A 22,486-nucleotide genomic window follows, 5' to 3' on the forward strand; every position below is an offset into this window, starting at 1 on the left:
GAGACTAGGTGCTATCGTGCTTAGGCACGACAATGTATAGTTTCAGTGGGCACGGTATCTACAGAGAGTGAAGGCTCATTTAAAGTTTTGTAGATATTACTTTAATTCATGTATTCTTGTTAAAGCTAGTTGAGCAAACTGTAAGGGCTACTTCGAGTAGATGTTAGCTGAAGATATGGTGCATAAGTTAAGAGTAGGTCAACACTGATAGGGAGTGTTACGTTTGTTTCATGTACACCACGGGCGGATTACCGCAAGACGAGGGTGGGGATCTGATGTCTGGTTGTTAGAGTACAGTATTCCTGTGTCAGCGGTCGTATAATCTGCAGCTGAGAACTGGCAGCACTGCAACACACCAACCCTTTCTCCACTTTTCCGTGTAATGAACGCCCTAGGAGTGCAGTGCTGTGAGTAATGAATGTCTCTATTATGCCACCATCTTCTGTGTACGCTACAAATGCAACGTTCTTAAATATGAACTGTCCAGGCTCTTCATCATGGAAACCCTGAACGTCTGCAATGCTATTCATACCGTGAGATGCCTTTGTGAAATGCTTAGGGTACCGCACCACATTTGTTTATTTATACAGCTCGCTGCACGACACCAGTGAGCGGGCAACAATTAATCACACAGTCATGCAGAAATAGAGCATACGCTGCTTTGTGTTCGGGGAATTTTGCGGAAGATTCAAATTCAATTTGCATATCCATAGATCCAGACGTAATTGTCTCGTTCCATTTTGAGCAATCTATCATGATGATCGGTGCCAGCTGCTTGAATTCCCGTGAACTGTGTACATCTCCTTCCCCTTCATAGTAAGAAACATGGAACCTTGCATACATGTTAAATGCTAGACTTACACATTTTCTTCCCACTTTAGGTGTAAATTATCATACAGATAGAATTCTGAGTTCAGGTAGACTCTGGCGTCATCTAACCTGCAATTGTCAAATTCGGTGGAATAATTTGACATATTCCCTGGCCTATTGGTCTGAAATGCAAGTATGATGAATCTGGGCGACTCCAATGGAACAGAAGTTTTAATAGCCCACGTTTGTCTACTTGCCGTCAGGAGCACTGGGTACTCGAAAAGATCCTATGAAAAGAAAGATAATGATAGAAATACTCCTACATTCAGAATTTTCAAAAGCTCCAAACGCTGCTCAGCACATACAGTGATGTGTGGCATTTTCCATATTATTTTATTGATGGTGATATCTTTATCGTTATTGGCTCCTTGAATGTATGAGTTGTTATCCGTTGCACTCTGTACCAGGGTAAGTTCCTGTTTAGCATTCGTAATAATTCGCTACATATCCTCAAAGTAACTCATAAACAGTTTTAGATGTATACATGCAGTAAATCTCATGTACTCTTCAGCAGTTTTGGTTTGTGTACGAACCATCCTGCATTTTCTAAATTGTTCAAATCCGCGGGAAAACAGACACGTATGTTTTAAGAGTTGGTGTTATACCCACATAACCTGTACGGTAAATCTCGACCCAATTAAGTTCATACCATATCTTATGAAACAGGAACGCTAAAGCATTACGTGAAAGCTTCGATCGCACTGCAGCTGTGCCATCCTTTTTCTTTAATTCCTCATCCAAATATACGACTCTTCTGCATGGGAGGGTTGAAGCATCCTGGTGCTGGATGATAATCCTAATTTCATCGTGTTTGTTAAATGTGGTTGAAGCATAAGATTTGTGGGAGAAGTATTCCTGGCGTATAACATGCTCATCACAATCCACTGGGTTAGTTACGCCGAACGACGTCATTGCAAGGTTTCAAACCTACTGACTTAAAAGACTCGTAGTTTGCAAGTGTTATCACCTTGGCGTTCTCCTGTGAACTGCCTTGCTGTGATTTGCATGTGGTAGTTTTATACCTTACACCCATCACGTCTTCGTTGGCGATACGTAGATGCAGGGAACATGCTGGCTGCTGCAGGTCCAGACTGATTGAAGTTCACCGTCATGTTCCAGCAAGTTGAAGGTCGTTGTCGTCAACAGGTCTCCGCCTGTTCGAAGTCACTGCTGATTACACTTAAGATGTAGCCGCACAACGATTTGCTCACCACAAACGTTAAAAAGTTATTATCCTCGTCCACAATACACAGTTCCAAATAGTCCGATGTCTGAACTCTTACTAGGAGGTATATAGCATTGGTAGGGGTCTCAAGGATTTTATACCGAGTTCCAACTGATAGACAGAATCCGTAAATTGTATGAGGCAATCTATTGTTGAGATCGAATTTTGTTGCAATGTTATGTTAGACATGGATTTGGTTGACAGGAAATACATCCACTACCTGATCTGACCAGTAAAATTTATTAGGATCGTTCTTCAAAACCTGTCCTTTTATGGAACCCAGTAGCTGTCCTACTGAAACTGGTTAAAGTCAATTCTTGCATTCGATGTCTTTATATCAGATTTAAGTGTATTGATGTTTGCTTCTAGCACAAGTCCTTTCTCAGACCGTTTGAAAACCTCATTTAAATCGTCAATATCATATGCACCACTTTCTATTTTCACAATTTCTGTTCTACAGTTATTTTCACAATTCCGCATTCTCTGGATTTCTACATAGTCTTCGGTTATGTTTCCCGCATAAACGCACTATGGAATCTTGGAATACTGAAATTTCACCAACCAACTTGAGTTCTATCTGGTAGAATAGCAGATAGGCTTCCATTGTTTTTTATTTATAAAAAGACCTAGTCCTTTCTTGTATAGTTTCAGGTATAGTCATTTTCTGATGACGGCTGCTTCCACCACGTGGTTACCTTTTATTGCTTCCGCTATCTGCTCCTGAGAGTTGTGGGAATTCCTGACTGTCCTTGTAATAGCCGCAGCACCACCAGCCGGTGAACCCACCGCTGAGAGACCTGCCAGGGCGGAACGAGGAAGCAGACAATTCCTCCTGGTGTCTTGGGTATCGACAGAGCCCGCGGTGCTTTAACCGCTCCTTTATGGTTGAGAACACTTTAGCTGCATACATCGCTGTCAGGAAATAGTTTTTTAAACACCTCACCCTGGTTTCTTCTTCTTCAGTGCTCAATGCGTGGTGCTCATTAACTCGCTTGTAATTCACACCAAAGCCCAACTTAATTTTACAATACAGTTTTTATCAACTGCAAATGTTCCAGTGCGCTATCCTATAGCAATATCCTTTTTTGCACTGTTGACTTGACTCTACCAGCTAAAACTCGATTTGCAGTGTGGCGTCCTATGAGATCTTCATGTTTTGTGGATGAAATGCCGTGTCCCAGACACGCATCTTCAAGCAGATTAATCCCCTTATTACCATGAGCCAATCGTTTTTGAAGCTTTTAACCAGGTCCAGAGTAGTTATACCCCACAATGCGCTGGAACTTTGTCGAGAGTACCAGCACCCCCTGTAATGTGTCCCCTATTATGCATGTTATGATGCTGTGCTGGTTGTGCTCTGTGCACCCTATTATATAGCAATTCGTCAGCATCAATTCACTGTTTTGTGTTGCGGGAAAACCAAGACATTTAACTAGTGCTCTATCCTCTCAACATGTTATGACCTGCTCTATGAGGATCATATGTAGTTCTGAACTCTTCTACAATTCCTGTGTAAAGCATCCTGAAATTTCAATGCCACTGCTACCCTTTAAGACGTAAGTTCTAGGACTTTTTCTCTGCACTTTGGAAACTGTAAATAACTCACTCGACCAGTTGCGTAGGTACGACTTCTCAAATACTGTCTTGTGTTTTGAAACGCATACCAAATCAGTTTAATAAGTCACAGCTGCAATATACTAACGCGAATTCTTTACAGACGAATGGAAAAACTGGTAGAAGCCGACATCGGGGAAGATCAGTTTGGATTCCGTAGAAATATTGGAACACGTGAGGCAATACCGACCCTACGACTTATCTTAGAAGAAAGATTAAGGGAAGGCAAACCTACGTTTCTAGCATTTGTAGACTTAGAGAAAGCTTTTGACAAAGTTGACTGGAATACTCTCTTCCAAATTCTAAAGGTGGCAGCGGTAAAATACAGGGAGCGAAAGGCTATTTACAATTTGTACAGAAACCAGATGGCAGTTATAAGAGTCGAGGGGCATGGAAAGGAAGCAGTGGTTGGGAAGGGAGTGAGACAGGGTTGTAGCCTCTCCCCGATGTTATTCAATCTGTATACTGAGAGAGCAGTAAAGGAAACAAAAGAAAAATTCGGAATAGGTATTAAAATTCATGGAAAGAAATAAAAAATTTGAGGTTCGCCGATGACATAGTAATTCTGTCAGAGACAGCAAAGGACTTGGAAGAGCAGTTGAACGGAATGAACAGTGTCTTGAAAGGAGGATATATGATGAACATCAACAAAAGCAAAACGAGGATAATGGAATGTAGTCGCATTAAGTCCAGTGATGCTGAGGGAATTAGATTAGGAATTGAGACACTTAAAGTAGTAAAGGAGTTTTTCTATTTGGGGAGCAAAATAACTGATAATGGTCGAAGTAGAGAAGATATAAAATGTAGACTGGCAATGGCAAGGAAAGCGTTTTTGAAGAAGAGAAATTTGTTAACATCGAGTATAAATTTAAGTGTCAGGAAGTAGTTTCTGAAAGTATTTGTATGGAGTGTAGCCATGTATGGAAGTGAAACATGGACGATAAATAGTTCGGACAGGAGGAGAATAGAAGCTTTCGAAATGTGGTGCTACAGAAGAATGCTGAAGATTAGATGGGTAGATGACATGACTAATGAGGAGGTATTGAATAGAATTGGGGAGAGGAGGAGTTTGTGGCACAACTTGACGAGTAGAAGGGACCGGTTGGTAGGACATGTTCTGAGGTATCAAGGGATCACGAATCTAGCATTGCAGGGCAGCGTGGAGGGTAAAAATCGTAGAGGGAGACCAAGAAATGAATACACTAAGCAGATTCAGAAGGATGTAGGTTGCAGTAGGTACTGGTAGATGAAGAAACTTGCACAGGATAGGGTAGCATGGAGAGCTGCATCAAACCAGTCTCAGGACTGAAGACCACAACAACAACAACCAAATCACCTACATTAAATTTCTGTTTACGTGGATCCAGCATTTTAATACAGTAGTATATTGTGTCCTTGAGTCCATTGATACGGTGATTGGCCTCATTTTTATTGTGCTGTTTGGTTCGATTATTCTGTGCAACTATTTCTGGGATTAGGCCTGTCCAAGTGTATGAACCACGGAGAATAAAATGCATCCACATTTGACCTTTTATTGTTCTGTTCAGACATTCCATGATACTCGCTTTCAAGTGGGTGGATTTTGAGTAGTGATGTACTTTATACCTTTGCATTACTGTCTGGAAACACCTATTGTAAAACTCTCCACCATGATTGGTTTGAAGGTTGTTAGGACATCGATTAGTTGCTGTCGGCAACAAACACTCAAATATCTGTGCAACATTTCTCCATTGTTTCTTTACGACATAACGCCAAGGCGAATTTAGAGTAAGTATAAATGACTGTTAAAATATGTTTTAATCCATTATTCGCATGTGAATACTCCCTCATATCTACAAGATCACCCTGACATAAGTCATCCAAACCTTTAATTATAACATGCCTACAAAAGGTACGTTTTACACGCTTGTTTGTGCAGTTCTCTGACTGCTGTCATTATTCTTATACGATAATACCTCTCTCTCTAAGTTCTGAAATTACTGAAACAACCTCGTTGGAATGAATGGTACACTACTGGCCATTAAAACTGCTACACCAAGAAGAAATGCAGATGATAAACGGGTATTCATTGGACAAATATATTATACTAGAACTGACATGTGGTTACATTTTCACGCAATTTCGGTGCATAGATCCTGAGAAATCAGTACCAAGAACAACCACGTCTGGCCGTAATAACGGCCTTGATACGCCTGGGCATTGAGTCAAACAGAGCTTGGATGGCGTGTACAGGTACAGCTGCCCATGCAGTTTCAACATGATACCACAGTTCATCAGGAGTAGTGACTGGCGTATTATGACGAGCCAGTTGCTCGGCCACCACTGACTAGACGTTTTTAATTGGTGAGAGATCTGGAGAATGTGTTGGCCAGGGCAGCAGTCGAACATTTTCTGTATCCAGAAAGAGCCGTACAGGACCTGCAACATGCGGTCGTGCATTATCCTGCTGAAATGTAGGGTTTCGCAGGGATCGAATGAAGGGTAGAGCCACGGGTCGTAACACATCTGAAATGTAACGTCCACTGTTCAAAGTACCGTCAGTGCGAACAAGAGGTGACCGAGACGTGTAACCAATGGCACCCCATACCATCACGCTGGGTGATACGCCAGTATGGCGATGACGAATACACGCTTCCAATGTGCGTTCACCGCGGTATCGCCAAACACGGATGCGACCATCATGATGCTGTAAACAGAACCTGGATTCATCCAAAAAATGACGTTTTGCCATTCATGCACCCAGGTTCGTCGTTGAGTACACCATCGCAGGCGCTCCTGTCTGTGATGCAGCGTCAAGGGTAACCGCAGCCATGGTCTCCGAGCTGATAGTCCATGCTGCTGCAAACGTCGTCGAAATGTCCGTGCAGAGGGTTGTTGTCTTGTAAACGTCCCCATCTGTTGACTCAGGGATCGAGACGTGGCTGCACGATCCGTTACAGCCATGCGGATAAGATGCCTGTCATCTCGACTGCTAGTGATACGAGGCCGTTGGGATCTATCACGGCGTTCCGTATTACCCTCCTGAACCCACCGATTCCATATTCTGCTAAGTCATTTGATCTCGATCAACGCGAGCAGCAATGTCGCGATACGATAAACCGCAATCGCGATAGGCTACAATCCGACCTTTATCAAAGTCGGAAACGTGATGGTACGCATTTCTCCTCCTTACACGAGGTATCACAACAACGTTTCACCAGGCAACGCCGGTCAACTGCTGTTTGTGTTTGAGAAATCGGTTGGAAACTTCCCTCATGTCAGCACGTTGTAGGTGTCGCCACCGGCGCCAACCTTGTGTGAATCCTCTGAGAAGCTAATCATTTGCATATCACAGCATCTTCTTCCTGTCGGTTAAATTTATCGTCTGTAGCACGTCATCTTCGTAGTGTAGCAATTTTAATGGCCAGTAGTGTATTACCAGCACCACCTGACGCCATGAGCAATAACAGTCGATCTATTAGCTCAATGGGATCATCGTAGTATACATACTGGGGGGGTCGATTGCTGACACTTTTATGCTGGATGTCAGTACCATCACTGGGGTATATCTAACATCTCATATAGGTTTTATAATGATTCTCTATTTCACAATGTGTTGGTTCCACTTTTCTATTTGCGTCGCTCATTTGCAGTATTTCACCGTACATATCCAGATCTTTGGGTGAATTAGTCACAAATTTTGCTGGGTTTGGGATAATGAGAGTGATTAGACAAGGTGTTCTTTGAAATTCGCTATCACCTATCTGTATTGTTTTTTTCTTGAAATTTAAGGGCTGCGTGCCCAAAAAGTATGGTTTTTCATCACTGACACCAAATATTTTGTCCCACTGGTTTAAAGGTTCCCATCAGTGTTTGCTCTCGATCTAAATGTCCCAACTTTAACAGCCATAACTTTTCTCGAACAGCCTTCCACGCCACGATGAGCTTATGCTTAGTCAACATTTTGTTATATACTAAGCAAAGTCCTTCGAAGGATGCACTTTATATACATCCCACCTAATTCTCTCAACCTTTACATGTAAGTGATCGACTTTCTATTCAATTCTGTTAACCTTTAGGTTAAGGCTTTTACGTTCTTTTCAAGAATAATAACCCTAGCATCTAATTGGTTTATCAGTGTCAGAATCTGTAGGGAATATGTGTCTAGGTCTTAACTTTATATTCAGAGGATGAAATTTTCCATCTTTGTATAGACGATTTCTCTGTCTATGCACACCTGTCCTCTCGGGTGGAGTGCCTGAAATGCATCCAAACTTGTCCAATGATGTGTACCCACCTCTTTCATAGCTATATATACAGAAACTGCTGGAAGTTAAGTATGTATCTAGCATCATTCAGTTTTCTTGTTTTATCGATAACAAGAAACCCATATTGTGTGTGATTCCAACAAACTCCAAATATTTTTACAAATTCATTGAATGACATATCAGTTTCCGTGGAATGAATCCTGATTCTATGGCCGCGTATTTGTTTGTCGCAGTGATCGCATTCACACAAGACACACAACGCCAACTCAAGACCTTATGGTGTGGCGTGCTATTGGGTACAACCACAAATCACAGCTGCTGCATGTCCAGGGCACTGTGACCAGTGTGACCTATGTGAATGACATCCTACGACCAGTAGCCATACCCTTTGTGCACAACACTCAGATGCCATTTTTCAGCAAGACAATGCACGATCACATGTTGCTGCAGGAACACGTGCCTTCTTGGTGTCACAGGATGTCAGTCTTTTGCCCTGGCCCGCCAGATCACCAGACTTGTTGCCAATCGAAAATGTGGGATTGTGCGATATGCTGAAACGATGGGTGTAGTGCTGTGACGCAATGCCAACCGCCACAGATGAGCTTTGCAACCAGGTGAATGCAGCATGGATGGTTATACCACAGGGCGCCATTCGCGCCTTATATGCATCGATGCCATCATGCATGGAACAAGTTATCTGGTCCCATGGTGGACCCCATATCTACTAGGCAACAGGACACATGCTGAACCAAAGTGGCACAAATACTAATCATTTTGCAGAACATGCTAATGTACATGTCCTGTGAATATGAACATCCTATCTCTGGTTGTTCAAGGTCTTCCGTTTTTTTTCTGAACATGAGTGTATTTCTGTTTTAGATGATAACCCTCGTGGGGAAAATAATTAATAGTTCTGTGAACAGGTGAGATTTGAAGTAACTAATGAGGAGAGTGAACTGCCTGAACTCTGTGTAAACTGTGTAGGGCAGTCTGGGCAGATTTGGACTGTGCAACAAACGATTGATTGTTGCGACATAATGAGTTTTAAGTATGAGGCTAACAGCTAAGCGTAGATTAGACACTACCAAATGGTATTGAATTAACATTTATGTGCATGTTCCCTTGACTGTACGAGTGGCGTCACTATGAAGATACAATTGCTTAATGGACGCACTTGCCGCAGAGGGCAATGACAGTGAGTAGACTACTGCGAATGTTATGTATTGTTGGGCCTACAAGAAATGCGAGCAGTCACACCACCTGAATCTGGCATCACACCAGCATTGTGTATCCAACTGCAACAAGATCTTCGTGATGGCAGTGAGCAGATAACTGCAACCTTAGAGAGTGTTATACCTTGCATGTTGTTGTTGTTGTGGTCTTCAGTCCTGAGACTGGTTTGATGCAGCTCTCCATGCTACTCTATCCTGTGCAAGCTTCTTCATCTCCCAGTACCTACCGCAACCTACATCCTTCTGAATCTGCTTAGTGTATTCATCTATTGGTCTCCCTCTACGATTTTTACCCTCCACGCTGCCCTCCAATGCTAAATTTGTGATCCCTTGATGCCTCAAAACATGTCCTACCAACCGATCCCTTCTTCTAGTCAAGTTGTGCCACAAACTTCTCTTCTCCCCAATCCTATTCAATACCTCCTCATTAGTTACGTGATCTACACACCTTATCTTCAGCATTCTTCTGTAGCACCACATTTCGAAAGCTTTTATTCTCTTCTTGTCCAAACTGGTTGTCGTCCATGTTTCACTTCCATACATGGCTACACTCCATACAAATACTTTCAGAAACGACTTCCTGACACTTAAATCTATACTCGATGTTAACAAATTTCTCTTCTTCAGAAACGATTTCCTTACTATTGCCAATATACATATTATATCCTCTCTACTTCGACCATCATCTACTTCGACATTCCATTATCTTCGTTTTGCTTTTGTTGATGTTCATCTTATATCCTCCTTTCAAGACACTGTCCATTCCGTTCAACTGCTCTTCCAAGTCCTTTGCTGTCTCTGACAGAATTACAATGTCATCGGCGAACCTCAAAGTCTTTGCTTCTTCTCCATGAATTTTAATACCTACTCCGAATTTTTCTTTTGTTTCCTTTACTGATTGCTCAATATACAGATTGAATAACATCGGGGAGAGGCTACAACCCTGTCTCACTCCTTTCCCAACCACTGCTTCCCTATCATGCCCCATGCCATCTCGTTTCTGTACAAATTGTAAATAGCCTTTCGCTCCCTGTATTTTAACCCTGCCACCTTCAGAATTTGAAAGAGAGTATTCCAGTTAAAGTTGTCAAAAGCTTTCTCTAAGTCTACAAATGCTAGAAACGTAAGTTTGCCTTTTCTTAATCTTTCTTCTAAGATAAGTCGTAAGGTTAGTATTGTCTCACGTGTTCCAACATTTCTGCGGAATCCAAACTGATCTTCCCCGAGGTCGACTTCTACCAGTTTTTCCATTCGTCTGTAAAGAATTCGCGTTAGTATTTTGCAGCTGTGACTTATTAAACTGATACTTCGGTAATTTTCACATCTGTCAACACCTGCTTTCTTTGGGATTGGAATTATTATATTCTTCTTGAAGTCTGTGGGTATTTCGCCTGTCTCATACATCTTGCTCACCAGATGGTAGAGTTTTGTCATGACTGGCTCTCCCAAGGCCATCAGTAGTTCTAATGGAATGTTGTCTACTCCCGGGGCCTTGTTTCGACTCAGGTCTTTCAGTGCTCTGTCAAACTCTTCACGCAGTATCTTATCTCCCATTTCATCTTCATCTACATCCTCTTCCATTTCCATAATATTGTTCTCAAGTACATCGCCCTTGTATAAATCCTCTATATACTCCTTCCACCTTTCTGCCTTCCCTTCTTTGCTTAGAACTGGGTTGCCATCTGAGCTCTTGATATTCATACAAGTGGTTCTCTTCTCTCCAAAGGTCTCTTTAATTTTCCTGTAGGCAGTATCTATCTTACCCCTAGTGAGACAAGCCTCTATATCCTTACATTTGTCCTCTAGCCATCCCAGCTTAGCCATTTTGCACTTCCTGTCGATCTCATTTTTGAGACGTTTGTATTCCTTCTTGCCTGCTTCATTCACTGCATTTTTATATTTTCTCCTTTCATCAATTAAATTCAATATTTCTTCTGTTACCCAAGGATTTCTATTAGCCCTCGCCTTTTTACCTACTTGATCGTCTGCTGCCTTAACTACTTCATCCCTCAGAGCTACCCATTCTTCTTCTACTGTATTTCTTTCCCCCATTCCTGTCAGTTGTTCCCTTATGCTCTCCCTGAAACTCTCTACAACCTCTGGTTCTTTCAGTTTATCCAGGTCCCATCTCCTTAAATTCCCACCTTTTTGCAGTTTCTTCAGTTTCAATCTGCAGTTCATAACCAATAGATTGTGGTCAGAATCCACATCTGCCCCTGGAAATGTCTTACAATGTAAAACCTGGTTCCTAAATCTCTGTCTTACCATTATATAATCTATCTGATACCTTTTAGTATCTCCAGGATTCTTCCATGTATACAACCTTCTTTTATGATTCTTGAACCAAGTGTTAGCTATGATTAAGTTATGCTCTGTGCAAAATTCTACAAGGCGGCTTCCTCTTTCATTTCTTCCCCCCAATCCATATTCACCTATGTTTCCTTCTCTCCCTTTTCCTACTGACGAATTCCAGTCACCCATGACTATTAAATTTTCGTCTCCCTTCACTACCTGAATAATTTTTTTTATCTCGTCATACATTTCATAAATTTCTTCATCATCTGCAGAGCTAGTTGGCATATAAACTTGTACTACTGTAGTAGGCATGGGCTTTGTGTCTATCTTGGCCACAATAATGCGTTCACTATGCTGTTTGTAGTAGCTAACCCGCACTCCTATTTTTTTATTCATTATTAAACCTACTCCTGCATTACCCCTATTTGATTTTGTATTTATAACCCTGTAATCACCTGACCAAAATTCTTGTTCCTCCTGCCACCGAACTTCACTAATTCCCACTATATCTAACTTTAACCTATCCATTTCCCTTTTTAAATTTTCTAACCTTACTGCCCGATTAAGGGATCTGACATTCCATGCTCCGATCCGTAGAATGCCAGTTTTCTTTCTCCTGATAATGACGTCCTCTTGAGTAGTCCCTGCCCGGAGATCCGAATGGGGGACTATTTTACCTCCGGAATATTTTACCCAAGAGGACGCCATCATCATTTAATCATACAGTAAAGCTGCATGTCCTCGGGAAAAATTACGGCTGTAGTTTCCCTTTGCATTCAGCCGTTCGCAGTACCAGCACAGCAAGGCCGTTTTGGTTAATGTTACAAGGCCAGATCAGTCAATCATCCAGACTGTTGCCCCTGCAACTACTGAAAAGGCTGCTGCCCCTCTTCAGGAACCACATGTTTGTCTGGCCTCTCAACAGATAACCCTCCGTTGTGGTTGCACCTACGGTACGGCCATCTGTATCGCTGAGGCACGCAAGCCTCCCCACCAACGGCAAGGTCCATGGTTCATGGGGGAAGATACCTTGCATAGCACAGTTTAATGCATGCAACACATGGCAAAAGGAACTGTGTGAACTGTGGGTAGTACTTACTATACTTAGAATGCTTTGTATAAATTTTGTAAATTGTAAAATTGTTAAAAATGGCCAGTGAAGGGGGAAGGAGCTATGTTCTAAGAAACAGGGAAGGAGTGCAGCATAACTGTGGTGGCAACAATGCTTCTTATGAGCTGCAAGTGGTAAATAATGAAGTTTTAGGTAATGGCAAGGGAAACGCAAACTCTGTTACAAATGACTGCACTAAAGATGAAGACACTATCGTGCCTGATCACAGTGATTTGATTCATTTGAATGAAAATGCCAGAGACGTAGGTTCTGACATCACTGTTTCAAATGAGTGGACAGAGGATTCAAGTGGGTTAAGCCATAGTAGAGCATCAGCAGACACTTTATAAAATGAGGATGGCAGCGAGGAGAATAACGTCGGGGAATAAAACCAAGATCTGACATTAAAAGATATGTTGAACTCTTAATGAAAGAATAAAAGAGAGTAATCAAAAATTAGATGAGATTAAGCACAGCTTCAGATCTTTAGATCAAAAGGTTACTGAATTTGAAGCTGAAACTGATAACACCAGGAAGATATGTGAGGAAATGAAAGGACCAACTAAAAATTGAAATCAATATCAGGATAAAATAGATGACAGGTTGAACAAAAAAAATTTAAGCTCCATAAGGAAAGAATTGAAACTGAACCAAAGGATATTAAAATGTTAAAAGAGAAGGTAGTCCCAGTAGAGGTTCGAGTCCTCCCTCGGGCATGGGTGTGTGTGTGTTTGTCCTTAGGATAATTTAGGTTAAGTAGTGTGTAAGCTTAGGCACTGATGAACTTAGCAGTTCAGTCCCATAAGATTTCACGCACATTTGAACTTTTTTTTTTTTTTTTTTTTTTGAGAACGTAGTCAACATTGGTGACAAACAAATTGAAGCTATTAAAACATGTCAAGCAAGGCACAAACAGCAACGTACAAATTTAGAAACAGTTGCGAATAATCAGTGTAAACTAAACAGTAAAACTTCTGATGCAAATCCAACTTTATAGACAACACAATAATTGAAGAGATTACAGCAGACGTTAAGGAAGCATACGAATCAGCGATTGAGGTTCGCGTATAAAACATGAGAATGGTCGCAATTATGGATACAGGTAGCGAGGTAAGTGCTACTTTTAATACTTTTTGTGAAGAAATAAAAACGAGTATGAAGATTCCAGAATTATCTGTACAAGGGGTTAAAGTGTTTGCTTCTTTATAAGCATACTTCTCCTCCCACATACTGCAAAGTCCCTTGGATATTAAAGTGCAAGATCATATCTTTTCTGTAAGCGCTATAATAGTACCACCACCCATGTCTATTTAATTTTAGGACTGTACTGGCTAACAGCAAACAGGGCGCTGTGAGATTTCACTGAGGGAGTAATGAGAATAAAAGAAGGCGATGAAGAAAAGGTATTCAGATTTGAAGGAAATAGGATCACACAAGTTAGTACTGATAATGCTAGAATGTGGATGATGAGGGAACAAATGATCTGAGATCTTGGTTCAGAAAAAAATTTCCATATGCATGAGAAGGTGGCACAATCTGAAAAAGTCAGAACAGACTTAAATATTAATGAACAATTTGCAAATATCAAAGGATTAATTGAAGATGAAGCCAAGGAGTTTCAAGAGGTGCTACTTAAACATCAAATGCGTTTTCCAGGAGACCAGGGTGTATGAACAACTATGAGTATTGTTTTCAAGTTAAGCCACATGATGCATTCAAAATTATACCAACATCTAACAGGGAAGCAGAGGACAAGGAAATAAAGAGAATGATACAATAGAGGCTTACTGAACATTCACAAAGTAATTACTGTAGTCTCCTCGTCTTTGTATAGGTCAATGTTTGCTACATTGGATTCAAGAGCTGTTAACAAAATAATAATATCACAGATGGATAGGTCAGAAATGTTAGAAGAGCTTGTGCAGATGTTTGAAGGCTTTAAGACTTTAATCGCCATTGACTTAATAGATGGCTTCTAGGAAGTACCCTCACTGAAAGTTGGAGAAAGTATACTGCATTATTATATGAGGAAGAAATTATCACTTTATAGTCCTGCTATTTGGCTCAAAGATTTTCACTTTAATTTGAGTCAGTTACTAGGGGAGGAACTTTTGGACAAAATTAATGTACGCAGATGATCTGTTAGCTACTGCAATGAACTGGACAGATCATAACAAAATATTGGAACAAGTATAGTCTGTATTTGAAGTGAATAATATCAGTGTGAACCTAGACAATTGCCCAAAGAGAAATTAAATTTCAAGGGAACATTATCTCAATTGAGGGTATTAAGCCAAACCCAAAAAAGTTATAAGCAACTAGGAATTTTCCACAGCCTAAGAGCAAATAGCAAATTAAAGCTGTTTTCGGTTTAACCAGTTTCTGTCGCAAACTTGCAGGTAATCAAGTACTTAATTAAAAGGCGTGACTGGAATTAACGAAGAAAAATGCCATTTGGATATTGACTGATGACATTGAGCAGCAATTTCAGAAAACCAAAGAAGAATTATGAAATAATATTGTTTTAGCACAACCTGATCTAAATGTAGCTTTTTCTATTTTTTATGACAGTTGAGAATATGGCCTTGGTGCACATCTGTGTTAGTTCGGAGAAATTGGGTGCATTGGAAAGAAAGACTTTGTTTTCCAGTCATCATTCTGAATAAGTGGGACTGGAGATAATTAGTGACGGAAAAGGATCTGCTGGCAATAGTACAGGAAACTAACAAGTTTAGGTGCTATGTTATGGGAAAAAAGTGGAAGTATTTACCGACCATAAGACACTGTCATTCCTAATGTATTGCAGGTTAACGAACAGCAGATTAACGCAATGGGAGCTAAGACTTCAGGAATATGAGTTTATGAATAAATATCTACCAGCAGAAAGTAAGACGGTTGCAGAGGCACTATCCAGGCTGCCGATGGGAGTGGATAGTGTGGAATTCAACGATACAGGACAGAAAGAAGTTTCCATGCCATATTTAACAAAAGTAAAGTATGAGGACAGGGTAAAGAACTTGCTAAAGAACATTAGGAGCTAACAGAATGGAGGTGATACAGTAAAAATGATTAAAACAAAATGGAATAGGAAGACTAATGACAAAGTGATAAAATACTATGTAACATATGAAATAGTACTTTATCATAGAGCAAATCCTAACAATCAGCAGTAGAAAGTGTATTGGCCAGAACACAGAGTTGAAGTGTTAGTATGGTTCATGCATTTCACTTATGCACACTTTAGTGTGAAAATATGCACAGATAAGCTGAAAGAGCGCTGTTACTTCAATAACATGGACAAAATAAAGGTTCAAATGGCTCTCAGCACTATGGGACTTAACTTCTGAGGTCATAAGTCCCCTAGAAGTTAGAACTACTTAAACCTAACTAACCTAAGGACATCAACACATCCATGCCCGAGGCAGGATTCGAACCTGCGACCATATCGGTCGCGCGGCTCCAGACTGTAGCGCCTAGAAGCGCTCGGCCACCAGGCCGGCGGAGAAAAGAATGGGTCACCGTTCACTTACATGGTCTTGTTCCAACAACAGATTGCAGATACATGTACATCTTTACTGTTTTGGACATACTGTCGACGCACATGAAGCTATTTGCGCTAAGCAGATATAGAGGGAAACAGGTGTTTGGGAAAATTAAAAAAGTTTAAATTATGAAAGTCAGGAAATCGGAGAAGATTATTAGCAACATTGGTACACAGTTTACTTTGGAGTGCTGGAAAAACATGCTGTGGCAATTAGATATAAAATCGATTTACATTTCCAAGTACCACCCACAGTGAAATCCTTTGAAAAGAATCAGGAGGGAACTGAACGGGCTATTTAAGAATTATTGCTCGAAAAAACATCATACCTACATAGATATTTGTCATTTTTGTTGCTGTTATTATGGTTGTTTTGGTGGTGGTGGTGTTGTTGGTGGTGGTAGTGGTCTTCAGTTAAAGACTGATTGATTCAGCTCTCCATGCTACATTATCCTGTGCAAACCTCTTCACATCTGAATAACTATTGCAACCTACATCCTTCTAAATCTGTGTGCTGTTACCCTGTATGCACCTGACTGGAAGTCCTGTTCCTCCTACCTCCAAATTTATAATTCAAACTGTATCTAACTTCAGGCTATCCATTTCCCATTTCAAATTTTCTAACCAACATGCCCAATTATTGGATCTAAGATTCCACACTCCAACTTCTAGTATGCCATTTTTGTTACTCCTGATGATGACAGCCTCCTGAGTAGTCCCCACCTAGAGATCTGAATGGAGAATTGTTTTATCTCTGGAATATATCAACCCAAAAGGATCCCATCATCATTTAACCATCCAGTAGGACTGCATGTCCACAGGAAAAGTTATGGTTGTAGTTTCACTTTGCTTTCAGCCATTTGCAGTACCAGCACAGGAAGCAATTTTGGTTGATGGTATAGAGCCATATCAGTCTGTCATCCAGACCGTATACCCTGAAACTACCGAAAAGGCTGCTGCCTCTATTCACGAGCCACATATTTGCCTGACCTCTGTGTGGTATGACTATCTCTGTCGCTGAGGCATGCAAGGCGTCCCAGAAATGCCATGGTCTATGGTTCGTGCGAAGCGGGGGGGGGGGGGGGGGGGGGGCGGGATGGGGGACTACATGGAAGAATTTGAGAGGATCATTAACGGCCTGTCTCATTCTACCACGAAAATATCGCCACAGCATTTGTTGACAGGAGAAGGGGTACCTATCATCATTGAATAGTTAACAAATTTTTCTAACAGAGAAGACATGTCAGTGAATGAAGAGAGAAAATTAGCATTAAATGGAACAAAGGAGAGAGCTATAAAAAGAAGTGATAAACATAGTGAGGGGATTATGAAGATAAATTATGAGATTGGCTAGCTGGATCATTCATTGAAGACATAGGTCATCCAAATTCAGCTCAAAAGTTCATATTTCCATGAGATATATCTTAAAGGATAATTACAACCGTACTGCTAAATGCAGGAAAGGTTGTCAGTGTAATAACAGGTGTAAGCGAAGGTATTTTTGATGTGTAAAAGTGTCATTAGTAACAACCTGAGGGGCCAGGTACTCTGTTCAGCCAGGTAACTGATGATCACCAAGTACTTGAGTTAATTGATGATACTGTTTTATTTTCTTTTTCTACTGCCACTTCGTTTTCTTTATACATTCAGAGATACACCTGTCTTATTGATCATTCTTCACTATCAGTGATGAGAGGTTAGGAACTATGGAATTAATTTAACAGAAATAAACAAGGAAAGTCGAAATGGGTAATTCGTGAGATATGTTTACCCGATTTCACATTATATGGATTTCTTGTGTAAATGTTATACGAATCTGTCATACATTATCGATGTATGACAACAGCATAGTGATATATTACAGTGTCCTGCAATGAGCAAATGGAATGGATACAAAATTTTGAAACAGTCTCTATATCTAAACTAGATAGTGTTAAAAAACACTAGGGAATGTATTTTTCGCTAACATATTTGATTTGCATTAGTAGCAAACATACTCGTTAGTTCACTAAAGCTGAGATATTTTATGTCTCAAACTGTAGTGTGGAACAGTTTTTTTCGTATTAAACAGGTATACAGATTCTTCAGTTGCGAACGGATCACACTTCATGAACGAACAAATTCTCTTAAATATATAAAAAAAAAAAAAAAACAGGGAGATAAAGATATTTAATTTACGATCATTAAGAGTTTTAAGAAACATGTGAAACAGCATTGCACAGTATTATACAGGTTCGCTGAAGCAGAAGAAGTGTGTTGCAGAACAAGTTAAGTGCTCATGATGTGTTATTGCAAACGAAACACAATAGCATAGCGATGGTGGAGGTTTTGAAATAGTAATCTGCTTGTATACATTACACATACGATTTACAAACTCTGTTCCACACTTCTTGAAAGGAATACATAACAACACACTTTAGGTTTGGGAATAATTACAGCTAAGAAATAATAATACAATAAAAGGTAATGTATTTTTTTGCCTGTATTTTTCTTTTTCTCTAATACAAGCACTTTATCAAATCTGTTTGACGTGTGTACAAACGGTTTCACTCCAAAGCTACGAATCACATTTGCACATCTACATAGGTCAGAAGACAATCTGCTGCTTCTGTAAAAGCAATACTCATACAGACTATGACTGAGATTGTCTGTAAAACTGTATGGCATTCCGTCACAGATAAGCTGTACTGTGAAAGCAACGCAACACTTTTATGGAACATACTGAGAAGCAGCGAAAATAGGGTATATTGTGATTTACTTCAGGTTTTGACTGTGTAAATTACACTAGTGATTAGTGCTAATTTTTGATATTTTCATGTAAATATGTACCTGTCCTGAACGCTATCGATGGAGACGAGAGGAGGGAGAAACAATGTTCACTCCTATCACAACTTGGGGAAGTCTGACGTCACCCACGCATGTCACGCTACTGAATGACGTCCAGACATCACTTGTTCTTCCTCGTCACAAGTCAACAAATCTTTAGTCTACATAAAGCTTTTTGTGTAGTTTAGTGTGTTACGATAAGGAACGTCAATGTGGCACCTAAAAAGCATATTTAAATTGATTAAGTGCAGTGCTTAATGAAAAAAGTCATGCGACGACAGTAAAATTGCAAATAAATTAGTTAAGTGTAGTACTATGAAAAGGAACATCAGTGTAAATGAGTTTTATGTGTGATAGTGTATAGGATGGCAGTATGCTGAGGAGATGACTGTTTGAAAAGCGTCAAGTCATTTCGACACGTCACTTTTCATTGATCTTGATATGTAGATTCGATTTAATGTAATTAAACTTACACACATCGTGCAAACACATGTTTCGTGTTGGATAAAGCTGTAACAGTGATTGTTAGAGGTCATTTAATATCTTTTTCTTTACTGTACTACAATTACCTTAATGCATGGCATTATAATTATTTCTTTGAGAGAACTTCCAAGCTTTGGCGTGCTGCAGTTCGCGGGACAGGACGTTCAGAGTGAAATACAAGCGAAACGAAATCTCTCAGATAAGGTGTTCTGAGAACTGGCAAGTGCTCAACGCAAGTAAAAGTGGGTGGGGCCGTACGAATTGTCTACATGGAAGCCGAGGTCGGACACAGGCTCGCGGCGCAGAGTCAGTGACTCGGGAACAGTATCAACCAAGGCAGCAAATACAATAGAAAAGCCAGTTTCAGCTGGGTAACAGCGGTTTTTACGGCCTGTGTCCTCTTAAACGAGGGGCCTGAGAGCTTTAGTTCTGCAGCAGGAAATTCAGCGAAACAGGGGCGGCAGTAGGGGCCCGTGATAAAGAAACATTCTGCGAAATAGACATCTCTTGGTCCTCCTATAATGCTCGGGAAAATGACTAAAACATTGTATCTTGCTCGTTGCTAGCCGGTTGTCGTCAGCGAATAAAGTTACTTTTTGCTCTTATTTCTTTTCCCACGACTAGAGGAAATCATGTCAACATCTAAAAAGACCATTGATTGGTGGTTGTAGTGTGCTGTCAGTATAAAATAGCGTCGGAGTTGATTTTTTCGATAGTGGAGAAGCGGACACAGAGCTAGTTGGACTTGACGTTTAGCCGATTCCTGGTGGGAGATAATTAACAACAAAATAATTATACCACTGCCGGAGAAAATGAAACCTTTTAATGATTGGTAGCCGAAATTTTATTGGCTCAAAGTACAGACAGTTTGCATTTTATTTTCCAAAACGACACTTCACTCTTGCGTTTCGGACGTAGAACAATAGAGGACTTGGGTGCCGGTTGTGGAATGAGAAGGCAACTCACCTCTGCAGAGAATACTGACGGAGTCCAGTGCTCGAGTTGACAGCAGAGCACTTCTTGGTGCGCATTCGATGGCACTCAGCCACGCCAGCGGTGGTCTGCATACGTGGCATCAACGAATACGATGAGAGTAACTTCGACAACAGCACTTAGGACGAACGGAACTTTGAGGTCATCATCATCCATGTTCGACAATATTGTCACAGTTTCCTCGACAACTTCAATTTGTCTTTTGAACCCCACAGACACTGTTGCTCATGTGTAGACAGGTTGTGGTAAATTCATCAAGAAAGGGCGATGATGTTCAGCAATTTCCAATTTCCCACCACTTAACTTTCGAATCATTATTTTAATTATCTCAATTTTATCTTAATTAATTTTTTTAACTGTGCATCAGGTAATTTTAAATCATGCCTTTTTTGTGCATTTAAAATTTCCTAATAAATTCAGAGTTGCACAAATCATGCTTTTGATTAAAGTAGTTAGAAAGCCCTCTATCATACTCTGTTTTTTACTAAAAGGATTGTTAATACCCCAACTTAAGTTCCTGTGCTGCGGCGGAAAACTTTTTTTTTTTTTTTTTTTTTTTTTTTTTTTTTTTCATCAGTCTACTGACTGGTTTGATGCGGCCCACCACGAATTCTTTTCCTGTGCTAACCTATTCATCTCAGAGTAGCACTTGCAACCTACGTCCTCAATTATTTGCTTGACGTATTCCAATCTCTGTCTTCCTCTACAGTTTTTGCCCTCTACAGCTCCCTCTAGTACCATGGAAGTCATTCCCTCATGTCCTAGCAGATGTCCTATCATCCTGTCCCTTCTCCTTATCAGTGTTTTCCACATATTCCTTTCCTCTTCGATTCTGCGTAGAACCTCCTCATTCCTTACCTTATCAATCCACGTAATTTTCAACATTCGTCTATTACACCACATCTCAAATGCTTCGTTTCTCTTCTGTTCCGGTTTTCCCACAGTCCATGTTTCACTACCATACAATGCTGTACTCCAGACGTACATCCTCAGAAATTTCTTCCTCAAATTAAGGCCGGTATTTGATATTAGTAGACTTCTCTTTGCCAGATATGCCTTTTTTGCCATAGCGAGTCTGTTTTTGATGTCCTCCTTGCTCCGTCCGTCATTGGTTATTTTACTGCCTAGATAGCAGAATTCCTTAACTTCATTGACTTCGTGACCATCAATCCTGATGTTAAGTTTCTCGCTGTTCTCATTTCTACTACTTCTCATTACCTTCGTCTTTCTCCGATTTACTCTCAAACCATACTGTGTACTCATTAGACTGTTCATTCCGTTCAGCAGATCATTTATTCTTCTTCACTTTCACTCAGGATAGCAATGTCATCAGCGAATCGTATCATTGATATCCTTTCACCTTGTATTTTAATTCCACTCCTGAACCTTTCTTTTATTTCCATCATTGCTTCCTCGATTTACAGATTGAAGAGTAGGGGCGAAAGGCTACAGCCTTGTCTTACACCCTTCTTAATACGAGCGCTTCGTTCTTGATCGTCCACTATTATTATTATTCCCTCTTGGTTGTTGTACATATTGTATATGACCCGTCTCTCCCTATAGCTTACCCCTACTTTTTTCAGAATCACGAACAGCTTGCACCAGTTTATATTGTCGAACGCTTTTTCCAGGTCGACAAATCCTATGAAAGTGTCTTGATTTTTCTTTAGCCTTGCTCCCATTATTAGCCGTAACGTCAGAATTGCCTCTCTCGTCCATTTACTTTTCCTAAAGCCAAACTGATCGTCACCTAGCGCATTCTCAATTTTCTTTTTCATTCTTCTGTATATTATTCTTGTAAGCAGCTTCGATGCATGAGCTGTTAAGCTGATTGTGCGATAATTCTCGCACTTGTCAGCTCTTGCCTTCTTCGGAATTGTGTGGATGATGCTTTTCCGAAAGTCAGATGGTATGTCGCCAGACTTATATATTCTACACACCAACGTGAATAGTCGTTTTGTTGCCACTTCCCCCAATGATTTTAGAAATTCTGATGGAATGTTATCTATCCCTTCTGCCTTATTTGACCGTAAGTCCTCCAAAGCTCTT

Source organism: Schistocerca nitens, chromosome 2, assembly GCF_023898315.1.
Source record: "Schistocerca nitens isolate TAMUIC-IGC-003100 chromosome 2, iqSchNite1.1, whole genome shotgun sequence".
Taxonomy (NCBI): domain Eukaryota; kingdom Metazoa; phylum Arthropoda; class Insecta; order Orthoptera; family Acrididae; genus Schistocerca; species Schistocerca nitens.